Below are 13,397 nucleotides of genomic sequence, written 5' to 3' on the forward strand. Positions count from 1 at the left end.
AGAATGCCTGCCTGGAAAAGTGGCAAAAGCATCATACTAAGACAGTTTATGTTGTTGCAATAGAGATGCAACAGCTCTTCTACTTTAGTTCTACATTGCTTTTGCTTTTAGATGAGAGCCAAATCGATAACATGATTATTGATTATTTGACTGCTGTTCTACATATATACAGTTAGACATTTATGTCCATGATGTCACCCTCTGCTACAAATATTCAAAAAATTCGAAACCCGAAAATCGATCCGATCCGAATCGGAAAAAAGCCCGAAAAACCCGATCCAGAAAAAAGCCCAGCCCAGCTCGCGGGGCTAAAATGGGCCTCATTTTTTTTCAAAAATCCGGCCCGGCTTGAAACCCGAAAAACCCGGATCTAAAAAAGTTCGGATAAAAAGCCCGGATATAAAAAAGTCCGATTAAAAAACCGATTTTTTTATATAAAATTTGAAAATATACAATACTTTTTTATGATTTTTAAAATATTATATTATAATATTAGAAACAATTAAGGTATATATGATTATTTATATATTATATTAAAAAATAATTTTTATTTCGGTGTCTAAACTACTCTATCTGATATATCAAGATACTATTTTCTCCGGTATTTAAACTACTCATAATTCGAGTTATAAATATCAAAATATTTTTTTAATATATAAATAAAAAGCCAGGATAAAGCCCGGTTCGCCCTGATCCGGCCCGATCCGCGGGCCTAAAACGGGCCTTATATTTCTTAGGAAGCCCGACCCGACCCGACCCGATTTTTAAAAAAGCCCGGCCCGATCCATTTAAAAAAAAATGGGTTTTTTAAAAGGTTGGATAAAGCCTAGCCCGATGGGTTTTTTGTGTATCTCTGCTCTCTACTAAGGGTGGGTTTGGGTTTGGTGTGTGGGTTGGTGCATATTAATGCTATTTTATCCAAAATTGTATCAAAATAATTACAAAATTATATGATATAAAACGTGTCGAAATCTAATTTATGGGCACATATGAAATATGAATGCATGCATATTAGAAGGAAAAATAACATTTATAAAGAATTTAGAAAAAAATTATGTAATAATATTTGGGGTCTATAATAAACCGGGTGTATGTCCTTCTAGTGAGGAAAGAATGTCCAAAATACACTATTTTCCGGCTCTAACCGTCCAAAATGCTGATTGGCGATACGTTCCGCCAAAAATACCCACGAAATACGCATTTGGGAGATGTGTATTAAGCTTTCTAAAATTCTCTAAAGAACAGGCAAGTGCCCTTTTGATTTTCAAAGAATACGCATTCTAAATATGCGTATTCAAGTAAAACAAAAAAGAAACACGCATGTCTCACGCGTGTTCTTCACAAAATTTTTAAAAATTGCACACGCAACCCCTAGATGCGTAGATGCGTATTCCTGTGTATTTTGGGTAAAACATCCTGCCAAACTGTATTTTGGGCATTTGTCCCCAAATGATGGGTATTTTGGTTTTTCACCCTCTAGTGAGTGTTTTTTTTATTTTGTTACTTTAATTTATGATTTTATTTCACAAAATTAATGATTTAAAATCTAATACGTGTAAATAATATATTAGTATATATACACACACAGGCGAGCGCGCGCATACTCACATATATATAGTTGGAAAGATCACATAATTCTTACAAGATTTTATAATTTTACAAAATCTTATTTAGAAGTTTTGAATAAAAAAGTGTTCAAGATTTTTCTTCCTTTAGCTAATTTTGAACTTTATTTATTAAAAATGATTGTAGATAAAATAATAATTCAATTTTGATAACTATAATTTATTTTATTTAAATTAATATTTCTGAATTTATTTAACTTTAATAAATTGTCCAAGAAAATTAAATAAATTCTTATTGAGATACATGAATACATAGCCTAAAAGTGGAAATGAGAACACCATATAATAAAAGAGTACATCATAATAAAATAATAAAAAAAGAAATTTTGAATAGTCGGGCACACTCTTTCTTATTCGGGAAATATTATTCTATTTAATACAGCCGTACTATTTCTCCGCATCTTAAATCTCCTAAATGTGTTCCACATACATCATTTTGTAATTAAATATGAGCTTGTTTGTCCTGAATTTGTTGATGTACTTGTATAAATTTCATGAAACCTCTGGTACGAGTGCATCTAGAAGAAGCTAGAGGTACAAATTCAAATCTTTTGAAGTTATTGCTTCGAGATAATAGTAAGTTCATGAATATGACCAATAAACATATCTAGTCACGCAAATGGACATTTTTCCACTTCCAATGCATACAATCAGTAATGCTTAACATTCCAAGAAAGCCGCGATATTTGTTCTCCACCAACAATTTAGCCACATCTTCATTCGTTGGCCGTCTCAAATCTTTTTCACCAAAAAATTTCGACAACTGCTTTAACAAATGTTTTCAAAATCTCGATTGTTGTGCTTTTTTCAATTTTTACAAAATTATCGATAACATCAACTGATGTGCCATATGCAAGCATCCTAAGTGTATCGGTTATTTTTTGCATTTATGATAATCCATAAACTCCTATGTTAGGTAATGAATTACACACGGGGGGAGGGGAATGTGAATGTGTTTTAGTGTTTTTAAGCTTTTCTTGAACTATTTTGGTTGTGAACAAAGTAAATCAAATTTTGTAGTGAAATGTGTTAATGCACAAATTAAACATGCAATAATAAAGAACACGGATCTTTCAAAACTCACTTAATTTTATATTAAAATTAAGAATATTTTGCTACAAAATTTCTAGGCTCTTTGTTGATAAAGAGCTTAGCTTCTTTCTTGAGAGAATACAAGAGTTCCTGATCTAAATTGTTACTTCTAACAAATGACCAGTGTTAACTTTATAAGATAGTTAACTTCTGGTTTACACAGTGTATAATAAGAAATTGCTTTTTACTTTAGTAAACTGTCACTTGTCATTTCCATTTTAGGAAAAGTGTATCTTCCATTTCTAGCTTAGCAAATCTTTGCACACTGTGTTAACTTTGATCTTCCTTTGTCAGTTAATCTTCACCATTGATCTTGCACACTCTTCAAGCTGCTTTTTGTAGACTTGTCAATCCAGCTGGTTGGATTGTTTGTTGATTGTTAATCTTGGATATTGAACTGGTCTGCAATTTTGTACTTTGAGATTTTACCTCGAGATCTCCAGTTTGTTCTATAGAGAACTTGACATCTCGATAAGTATATTGGCTTATCGAGATCTCTAGTACTCCATAGTTAATTTGACTTGTAGAGGTCTCTGAGTTCTCTATAAGAGAATTTGGCTTGTCGAGATCTCTAGTCTTCATATCTTCACTTGAATTATCGATATCTCTGAGTTCTCTAATGGCTTATTGACTTGTCGATAACTCAGAGTTCTCTAGTCAAATTTGACTTGTCGATAACTCAGAGTTCTCTAGTAAATTTTGGCTTATCGATATCTCTGAGTTCTCTAGTGGAATTTGACTTATCGATAACTCAGAGTTCTCTAATGAATGTTGACTTGTCAAAAACTCTGAGTTCTCTAGTGAAGAAATGACTTGTCGATATCTCCAATCTTCATGTCTTCAATTTGGCTTGTCGATATCTCTTAGTACTCTAGTAGCTTTCCTGAGTTCTCTATAAGTCATTCTGGATTTCTCGAATGACTTCTCTATAACACTAAATCTGTGACTTGTAAAGATCTTGACTTAGAATATTTTTCTCAAAACAGATTTATTCAACTCCAAACTTCTTCATAATTCTTTTGAGGCATGATCTTCTTGATCTTCTTCCAGATAGAATTCTTAGGCTTGACACTATTTACAGAAAAAGACTCCAGTCTGCTCCTTTGACATTTTTACAAACTTTAAAAGTTACAAGTATAAGATATAAATTAAGATTACAATACAACTTACTTAGGATTGTCAATTTGACTTAGTCTTGTTAAAGTACAGGCATGTCTTGCACAACAATCTCCCCCAATTTGTGAGAAGATTGCTTAACATAAATTCATGCCTGTTAACAAGACTAACCCCAAGTTTAAAAATGGAAAATAAGACTAATATAAAACTTGACACAATTACAGCAATTGTACATTAGATAATTTTGAATTTGAGAATTTACAAGCATCAGAAAAAGACTGAAACTTTTGACTCTTCTCTTAAGAGGTCCTTTAGATACACAATAATTTCTAGTTCCTCTATAATTGGAGTCCTAGTTAGAGCTTCTATTAGTTCAAGTATGTCATGCTTTGGATAACCATCTAACATTTCAATTCTGAATCTTGAAAATGAGCCAGCTTTTATATTTAGAAATCTTTCATCTTTGGAAATTCTGCTCATCCCTTTGCTTTGAGTTCTTCAGATCTTTTGATATATATTTCAATTTCCTCATCATATTTCCTCCTTTTCTCCTCATATTCTGCTTTACTCTTTGCTCTTCTATTCTCCCTTGCAATCAACCATTCAGCTAGAACTGATCTCCATGCTCTTGTAGCAGTATCCTTGTCCTTCAACAAACTTATCACTCTCTTGATTTCTGTTGGAGAGAGAGTATCCATCAAATTGCTACCTAGAAAAGTGAAGGATCCATCTTGAGAGTAGATTCTTACTTCCTTTAGAGTGACAACCCAGACTCTAACTATTTCCTCAGCCAGTTGTTGAAAATAGTCTTCATCTGAGCAACACCAATTTAAGGGTAGAAAATTATTCTGCTTGAAGCAACTCCAGATGGCCTTTCCAGTAATCTCAACTTTTTCAGTAGGCTTAGCTTTCTTAGGTTTTCTCCCAACGGATTTGAAATGAGTTTTGTGTGATGGTTTGACAGAAGTTAAGGTTGAGATTTTCTTAAGAGATATTTGGCTTGTGGTGATTGGAATTTTTAGAAAAAGAGTTAGCAGTCTGTTTGTATAGAAATTTGGGCTTTGAGGTTTGAGGTGGTTTGATGTTTGAGATAGTTGATCTTGAAGGTTGAGCTGAGGGTTGAGCTAGTTGTGTTTGGATTTTTAGGGTTTGTTGATGTGGTTTTGAGCTATCATGATTCTTCTCGCTTCTCCTCTCACTCCCTCTCTTCTTCTCATCATTCTTCTTCTCATCACCCTTGCTTTCAGCTGCCCTACTGGATTGATTTGGATTTGAGCCAGAAGGTTTTTGATTGTCATCCTTCTGCTCATCATCATCCTTGTCTTCCTTCAAATTGTAGTCTTTTATGGGCAACATAGTTTCAACATTTTGTAGATATCTCCCCAAGATCCTGATCATTTCCTCATCTTCAGGCTTTTTGTTGATTTTGGTCTTTAGATCAGTTTCAAGGGCCATGATCAATCTCAAGTTATTCCTCACACAGTGCTTAGGAACTGTGAAGTGTCTGCACTTTCTAGTTTGTGGACATATGTAGGCAATCCCCCTGCTTGGATGAAGATAGGCTTAGGGAAAGCAACTATCTGAGCATTTCTGAGTTCCTTTAGCAGCTGGGTGTCCTCTGGAATAACTCTGTGTACTTTGTCAATCATTACATCCATTTCAGATGCTCTCAGTTTTTGAAGATTGGTGAGAGACACCTGAAGACATCTGTCCAGTCCACAGTCATTTATATTTGCCACTATTCTCTTTTCTAGAAAGTTGTCAACCTTGACTAGCACCGCTCTGAGAAAGTTTATATTGTTGGCCAAAGCTCTCTTGTATGTAACATAATTGTTATGAAGAGACACTCTCAAAACTATCAGAAGTTCATTAAATTCATTATCTTGACAAGGTCCTTCTGCAGCTTTCAAGAGTCTTTCGTTTCCAACATCATGAGTGATTTGAACTGTTGGAAAGCTTTGACCATGCTGAGTTGTAGATATGACTTCTTTTAACTTTCTAGCATCCTTGGATTGTTGAATCCTAACTTCTATCTCCCCCTTAGTCTTGGTGACATGCATGATTAGGGGAGTTGGCAGGCCTCACAGCTTCAGGCAGTGCAGGTAATGGAATGTTTAACTTTCCCATAATGGCTCCCAAGGTAATAGAGTTTTGCATTTGAAGGTGCTTGTGGGAGTCCACCAAGGTTTGAATGTCAGCCTGTTCACTATGCACTAGAGTGGTGAGAGATTGCACCTGATCTGTGAGATTGTCATCAGAAATTTACAAAGTGGAGACTTGTTGTTGAAGTGCTTGAATTTGAAGATTTGTTGAAGTAGATGTAGGTGGATGAGAACTTGTGGAGCCAAAGGTTGCTTCCACATCCTGTTTGATGTCATCCATGAGCAAGGCTGAGGACTCATATCTACTTTAATGAAGTTGTTCCAGCTTGACTTTTGTGTCATTTGAATGAGTGATTTGCTGTTGAAGCACTGTATGAAGAGAGATGAAGGATTGTTTGAGATTTTTGACTTCCTTTTCAATGGTAGTAAGATCCATCCTTGACATTTGATCAGCAAAATGCTTGAACTTGGAGGTGATCTGTACTTGAGATGGGATGATCTCATCCATTTTGTCCTTTTCTAGCTTCCTTATTTTGTCTTCATGACCAGTCAACTTGAGTTTCTAGGACTTTACCAAACATGTGAAAAGCCTTGAGTTGAGCTTTATAGAACTCAGTGACTGCATCATAGACATCCTGTGAAGTCAAGGCCTTGGCATTGCTCCCAAGAATTGTGACATACTCATCCCTGAATCTAGCCAAGATTTGATCCATCTCCAACACAAAATCCTGAGATAGCCAGGCATCTACATTTCCATCCTGTTCTTCATCATTTACAATCTTCTCCTTCTGTTTTTCAACGTCTTCATTGTATGTGAGATGGCTTGATAGTCTTGATTGCTCATATCAGAAGTGAGTAGATGTTGTGAGATATTTGCCAGTCCAAAAATATGTTCAACTAGAAGGTCATCTATAGATGAAGGTTGGGAACCAGATTCTTGTATCCATTAAGATAGAATGTGTGGTTGTTGAGGTTGTGAAGCTGAAGGTTGAGCTGTTGAGGGATCAGAACCACCTGTGACTGAATTCACAGTTCTACTTACAAATTGCTCTGTGTTTATGACAGTGTGTTGTTCTTCGCTTGTAGTGGGAATCTCCAATTGAATTGGAGGGGATTTGACTGGGTTACTGTCATGTGCACCGGTCTCAAATCCTTATGCTTCTTGCAAAGTACTGTCACTTGAATGTGATAAACTTGCCTCCCCCATAACAGGATCATTGGCAATTATACTCCTAGCATCAACTGCCAAAGCAATTTATGCTAGGGTTTTGAGGGGAGTTGTTCCTATATGAGGAACCTCCAATTGAATTGGAGAGGATTTAGATAGCCCCCCCCCCTCAAGAGTACTACCCTCAAACCTAACAGCCTGTGAAGGCTGATTTACACATGAAGGTGCATTTGAGATATCCATGGGGTCTTCAGTAAAAACTGATGAATCCCCCATGTTTTTGTTGGTATCATCAATGTCTACCCTAGCATGTAGCCTCTCACCAACTGAATGTAGCGTCTGGGTGGTGAACAAGGTTTCTCGAACCAAGTCACTAGATTTAGCTTGCACTTGAGAATTTGATTCAAGTGCTATTGGTAGAGAAGAAATTTGGGAAATTAGAAGTTATTACTCAGAAGTGAGTGTTGGCAGCTCCCCCTGAATGTATGAGGGAGCTTCAAAAGATGTGCCCTCACTGTGTGTGCCATCCTTATTTCTTCTACCATACACTTGAATTTCTTCAGGTGCAGGCTGTACAAACTCTGTACAAGGTGCATTGGGGTGAATGCTCTTTTCAATAGACACATGTTGAGTGGCATTTATGACACTTTATTATGCATTAATAAGCTTTGAATTGATGTATTTGTACTCAAGTTGTTAAGTGTTTTAATGTGTTTTCTAGTATTTTCGCATTTCAGGCATTATCTAGGTAATCAGGTGAATTAGCATTATTTTGGTGCTAATTTGGTGTTAAGGTGGTGTTGGAATAAAAGCTCGTGGAAAGCCGGCTCAAATATGCAAGAAAAAGAAAGAAGTCAAGTTTTGGAAGAAGCCCAGCGTGCCCGCGCTGATCCAGCGCGCGGCCACGCCCGAAGTACAGAAAGCCAGCGCACCCGCGCTAATCAAGCGCGCGGCCGCACCAGGACGGGGTGCAGAATTCTGATTCTATTCTAATTCGAATTGGAAGACTTCTCTGTTGATTAGGGCTGCTATATAAATAACTTTAGGTCATTTTTAATAAGATATCAAGCCAGAGACATATCAAGGAGAGCCATAAGAAGACCGTTTAGCACAATTCAACGAAGACGAAGAAGATCTTATTTTTACTTGTGAATCTTTGTTCTAAGTTGGAACTTGGATGCTAGTTTTCTAACTTGTGAACCTTAATCTTGTTTTGTACTTGGTTTTATTTATTCATTATAAAGACTACGTTTGTTATATCATGCTTTCATCGGAACCCACGTTGATGATGAGTCTGATTATGGGCTAATCGTTATCGTGGGGTTCTAACGGATTTATTTATGGATTTCTTTAGATAAGTTGTTTCGATGCCTTAGCATGTTGTGATTGTATGATAGCCTAGTATTGGTTGTGCGTATTCTTCTTATGAGCGTCGCGAACTTATAAGATAGTAAGTTAATTCTTAATGAAGCGAAAGTGAATTTAAGGATTTAGAACTTGCCATGCTAGCATAGGTTCATGTATTGTTATGCATGATTTGTAGGTAATTTTAACCATCTTACTTGCCCTATGTAATCAAGATGGACAACTTGTGCTTAAACCGTTATGTTGTCAAATTCTATAGACATATAGGATCTCAATATAATTGGTGTCTATTCAGCTTCTATCTCTTTTGTGGATGTCTGGTAGTATGGTACTCGTGCATCGAAAGTTGGCGTTTATCAGTTTCGTGTTGTTTGATTAGTGTCATCACCATTGCATGTTAAGGTTGAGAACAATAAGACTAATGAATGAAGTATTTAATGAAATTAGAATCCCATGTTTGTCTTACATATTTATTCAGTCAATTTCATCCTTTTAGTTCTAATTATTAGTTTAATTCTTAGTTATAATCAACTAAATTTTGTTATTCGTCTTAGCATTGAATAATAACCATATCATCGGTGTATAAGTGCATAAATTAATTAGTCAACCAAAGCCAGTCTCTGTGGGAACTAACTAGAAAAGATTATATACTACTTGTGAACTCGTATACTTGCGTGTATTATTAGCGCGTGTTTAGCGACTAACAACACACCCTGTTGAGAGGATGTATCTAGAGTCTGTTTAGTCCCCATTGTTACAACTATATCCATTTGGGAGGATACAAAGGTGGTTTGAGTGGCCAGCTCAGATTTCTTACTCTTCTTTGATCTCTTAACCAAGGGTGACTCAGTTTCTGTTTGATCCCCACCTCTCTCAGTTATAACTGTTAAGGTTACCTCCTTTCTCTTCCTTTTACTCACCTCATCCTTTTGAGAAGATGAGGTGGTTGGTTTCCTAGCTGCTAATGGTTGGTTTCAAGAAGTGGTTTCATCTTGGGAAAGTCCCTGTGGGTGTTCCTGTATTTGTACTTCCACAGGTTCAGGAACCATAGCTGTGCTAGATTGTGCATTGGATCTCATGTCTGACATTGGGTAAGGGTAAGTCCTAAATCTCTGCAACATGAATATAGTGTGTTAGATATATTTGTGATGTCATGTCTAATAATGATTTGTGTTTAGTTTTCAGATCTTAACTAACAGGACAAATCAGGACTTAACTGGAAATCAGTACTTATACTGAAGTCAGGACTTAAGATATTAGAACTTAAGTTATCAAAACTTAAGTTATCAGAAGATATTTATCAGGAGATAATATCAGGACTTAAGGAGACTTTCAGATAAGGAAGACGGCTGATTGAAGGAAAGAAGATCGAGACTAAAACAAGAAGAGATATGCATGAAGAAGAATTCTATGAAGAATAGAATACTTGGAAGAAAAGATAACTAGTTGATATGTTTTAGGATGCAGACGTATGTTCGATATCAATTAGAAGATTATCTTGTAACTATGTGTCTATATAAACACAACATAGGGTTTACACTATATGTATTATCTTATTCGAGAATATTATTCATTGTAACCCTAGCAGCTCTCGTGATATTTGTTCATCACTGAGAGAGAACAGTTCTATTGTAATACTGTTTTATTAATAAGATTATTCTGTGTTTTATACTTGTGTTCTTAATTCGATTTGATTGTGCTAGAAACTGTATTCAACCCCCTTCTACAGTGTGTGTGACCTAACAAGTGGTATCATAGCAATCTGTTAACATACATACAATAAAGATCCAAAAACAATCATGTCTGAAGCAGCACAAACTCCAACCAAGCCCATAAAAACTGAAGAAACTCCAAAGACTCAAATCCATAATCGATATGAGACTATTAGGGTTCCCATACTGAAACCTTCTGAGTATCCCATATGGAAGGTGAGGATGTCTATGTTTCTGGAAGCTACAGATCCAGAATACCTTGACAGAATTAATGAAGGACCACATAAGCCAACCAAGCTCTCTGTTGTAGTTGCAGATCAACCAACACAGACTGTACCAAAGGAGAAAAGTGAATATACAGCTGAAGATATCTCATCTATTGCAAATGATGCAAAGGTAAGACATTTGCTGCATAGTGCCATTGATAATATCATGTCAAACAGGGTAATTAACTGCAAGACTGCAAAGGAGATATGGGATGCCTTGGAGACAAGATGCCAGGGAACTGATTCAATTAAGAAGAACATAAGGACTATACTCACTCAAGAGTATGAGCACTTTGACTCAAAACTTGATGAGTCATTAACTGGTTTATATGACAGATTTATCAAACTCCTGAATGATCTGTCACTGGTGGATAAGGAATATGATCTTGAAGATACTAATCTTAAATTCCTTTTAGCTCTTCCTGAAAGTTGGGACTTGAAGGCAACTACTATAAGAGACAACTATACTCTTGATGAAACTACTCTTGATGAAATTTATGGTATGCTCAAAACTCATGAACTTGAGGTGGATCAAAGAAGCAAGATGCATGGGAGAAAGTCAAGGACAGTTGCTCTTAAGGATGAGGAGGAATCCCCTAAAGTGGCTGTTTCAAAGAAAGGCAAAGGAAAGGCTCTCATCACAAAGTCTGATACTGAGTCATCAAGTTCTAATAGTGATGAGGAATCAGAAACTGAAAGTCTATCTAAGATGGATGCTGATGAAGAGATGATGAAATTGTGTGCTCTTATGGTGAAGGATATCACAAAGATAGCTTACAGGAAATTCAGAAGGGGAAAAAAGTTTTCCAGGAAAAGTGGAAGTTCTGATAAGAAGGGATTCAAAAAATCTGAAGGCAAAGCTGGAAAGTCAGACAGAGGAGATTACTCAAATGTCAAATGCTACAATTGTGGTGAGAAAGGCCACATATCTTCTGACTGCAAGAAAGGAAAAAGTGACAAAGGCAAGACACTTGTCATAAAGAAGAAAAGCTGGACAAACACTTCAGATTCTGAAAGTGAGGTGAACTATGCTTTAATGGCAAATGCTGATAGCAGTTTTGAAACTGCTGAGTTAAAGGTACCTCAAACAACTTATGCTTTTCATACTGATGATATTATTGAGTTGAGAAGATATCTTAAAACCATGTTCATTAGTTATGGAGATCAAACTTTAACATATGAAAGGTTAACTTCTGAAAATTTGGCTTTTAAGAAAAGGAATGACTATTTAGAAAATGAGTTAGTTATGTTCCATCAAACTCAGAAAGAAAGAGATGATGCTTTTTATGTTAGAGATGAAGTGTTAAAATTGAATCAATCTCTAAAAACTGAGTTACAAAAGAAAAGAGAGATTATCAGGACTTGGACTAACTCTGGAAGAACAACTCGGAATTTGTTAAGTAGTGGAAACTGGAAAGAGGGCTTAGGTTATGGAGATGATAATAATAATAAAGGAACTGTAGAAATTGAGCCTATAGTTGTTAAACAAAAGCCAAAGGTAAATCCTGTTAAGTTTGTAGCTGAAAAGTCTGATATTGATAAATCAGAAGTTAAAGAGAAATTAACTTCTGACAAACCAAAACAGGATAAGCCAACTGAAGTTAACATAGGCTTAATGACTAAGAAGCAGCTTGAGCATAAGCTGAAAGATGTTAAGAATGTAAACAAGGTAAATCCACCTAGGAAAAATAGGAATGGAAAGGAAGGTGTGAAAAAGCAATGATTATAAGCCTGTTTCTAATGCTCCTAGAAAGAAATGTTATTACTGTGGAAATTCTAACCATCTGGCTTCTTTTTGCAGGAAGAATAAAAACATAAAGTCCTTACCTTCAAAATCAGGAGTTAAGAGTCAGTCTGTTAGATATAGGCCACAAAATCCTTGTTTTCATTGTGGTAGTTTATGGCATTCCATTTATACTTGTAAGGAATATCATAGTTTGTACTATGATTATTATCAAAAAAACCTTCTTTAAAGAAAGTTAACATTATTCCTTCTAGTGTAAGTTCTGATGCAAAGTCTGATATTGTAAATTCTGATAAGAAAAATGTTAACATAAACTCTGATGTTAAATCCGCTGCAAATGTTAACAAACTTAATAAGGCCAAAGGATCCAAGCAAGTCTGGGTCCTTAAAACTAATCATTAGTGGTCTTTGTGATTGCAGGGCAACAGGAAAAATATCCTAGTTCTGGATAGTGGATGTTCAGGACATATGACTGGAAATAAATCCTTGCTATCGGACTTTGTGGAGAAAGCTGGCCCGGGTATTTCTTATGGAGATGACAACATGGGAAAAACTCTGGGATATGGCAATATTAATCTTGGGAATGTCATCATTGAAAAAGTAGCTCTAGTCTCAGGACTTAAACACAATCTGCTGAGTGTTAGTCAAATCTGTGACAGAGGTTATTATGTGGATTTCTTTGAAGAACACTGTGAAGTTTTAAGCAAATCCACATGCAAAGTTGTTTTGAAAGGATACAGGCATGGTAACATTTATGAAGCCAAGCTTTCAACAAGTTCTGATGGTTCTACAATCTGTCTGTTAAGTAGAGCATCAATTGAAGAAAGCTGGAATTGACACAAGAAACTCTCTCATTTAAATTTCAGCAATATAAATGAACTAGTCAAGAAAGATCTTGTGAGAGGACTGCCAAAATCAGTATTTGCTCTTGATGGCCTTTGTGATTCATGTCAAAAGGCAAAACAAATAAAATCTTCATTCAAGAGCAAGACTGAATCTTCAATTCTTGAGCCTTCTCACCTACTGCATGTTGATCTATTTGGTCCAGTGAATGTCATGTCTATTGTAAAGAAGAAATATGCTATGGTCATAGTAGATGAGTTTACCAGATACACATGGGTGTATTTCTTGCACACAAAAAGTGAAACTTCATCTATTTTGATTGATCATGTCAAACAACTGGATAAATTGGTTAAAAACTCTGTGA

Source organism: Apium graveolens, chromosome 7, assembly GCF_009905375.1.
Source record: "Apium graveolens cultivar Ventura chromosome 7, ASM990537v1, whole genome shotgun sequence".
NCBI classification, from domain to species: Eukaryota; Viridiplantae; Streptophyta; class Magnoliopsida; order Apiales; family Apiaceae; genus Apium; species Apium graveolens.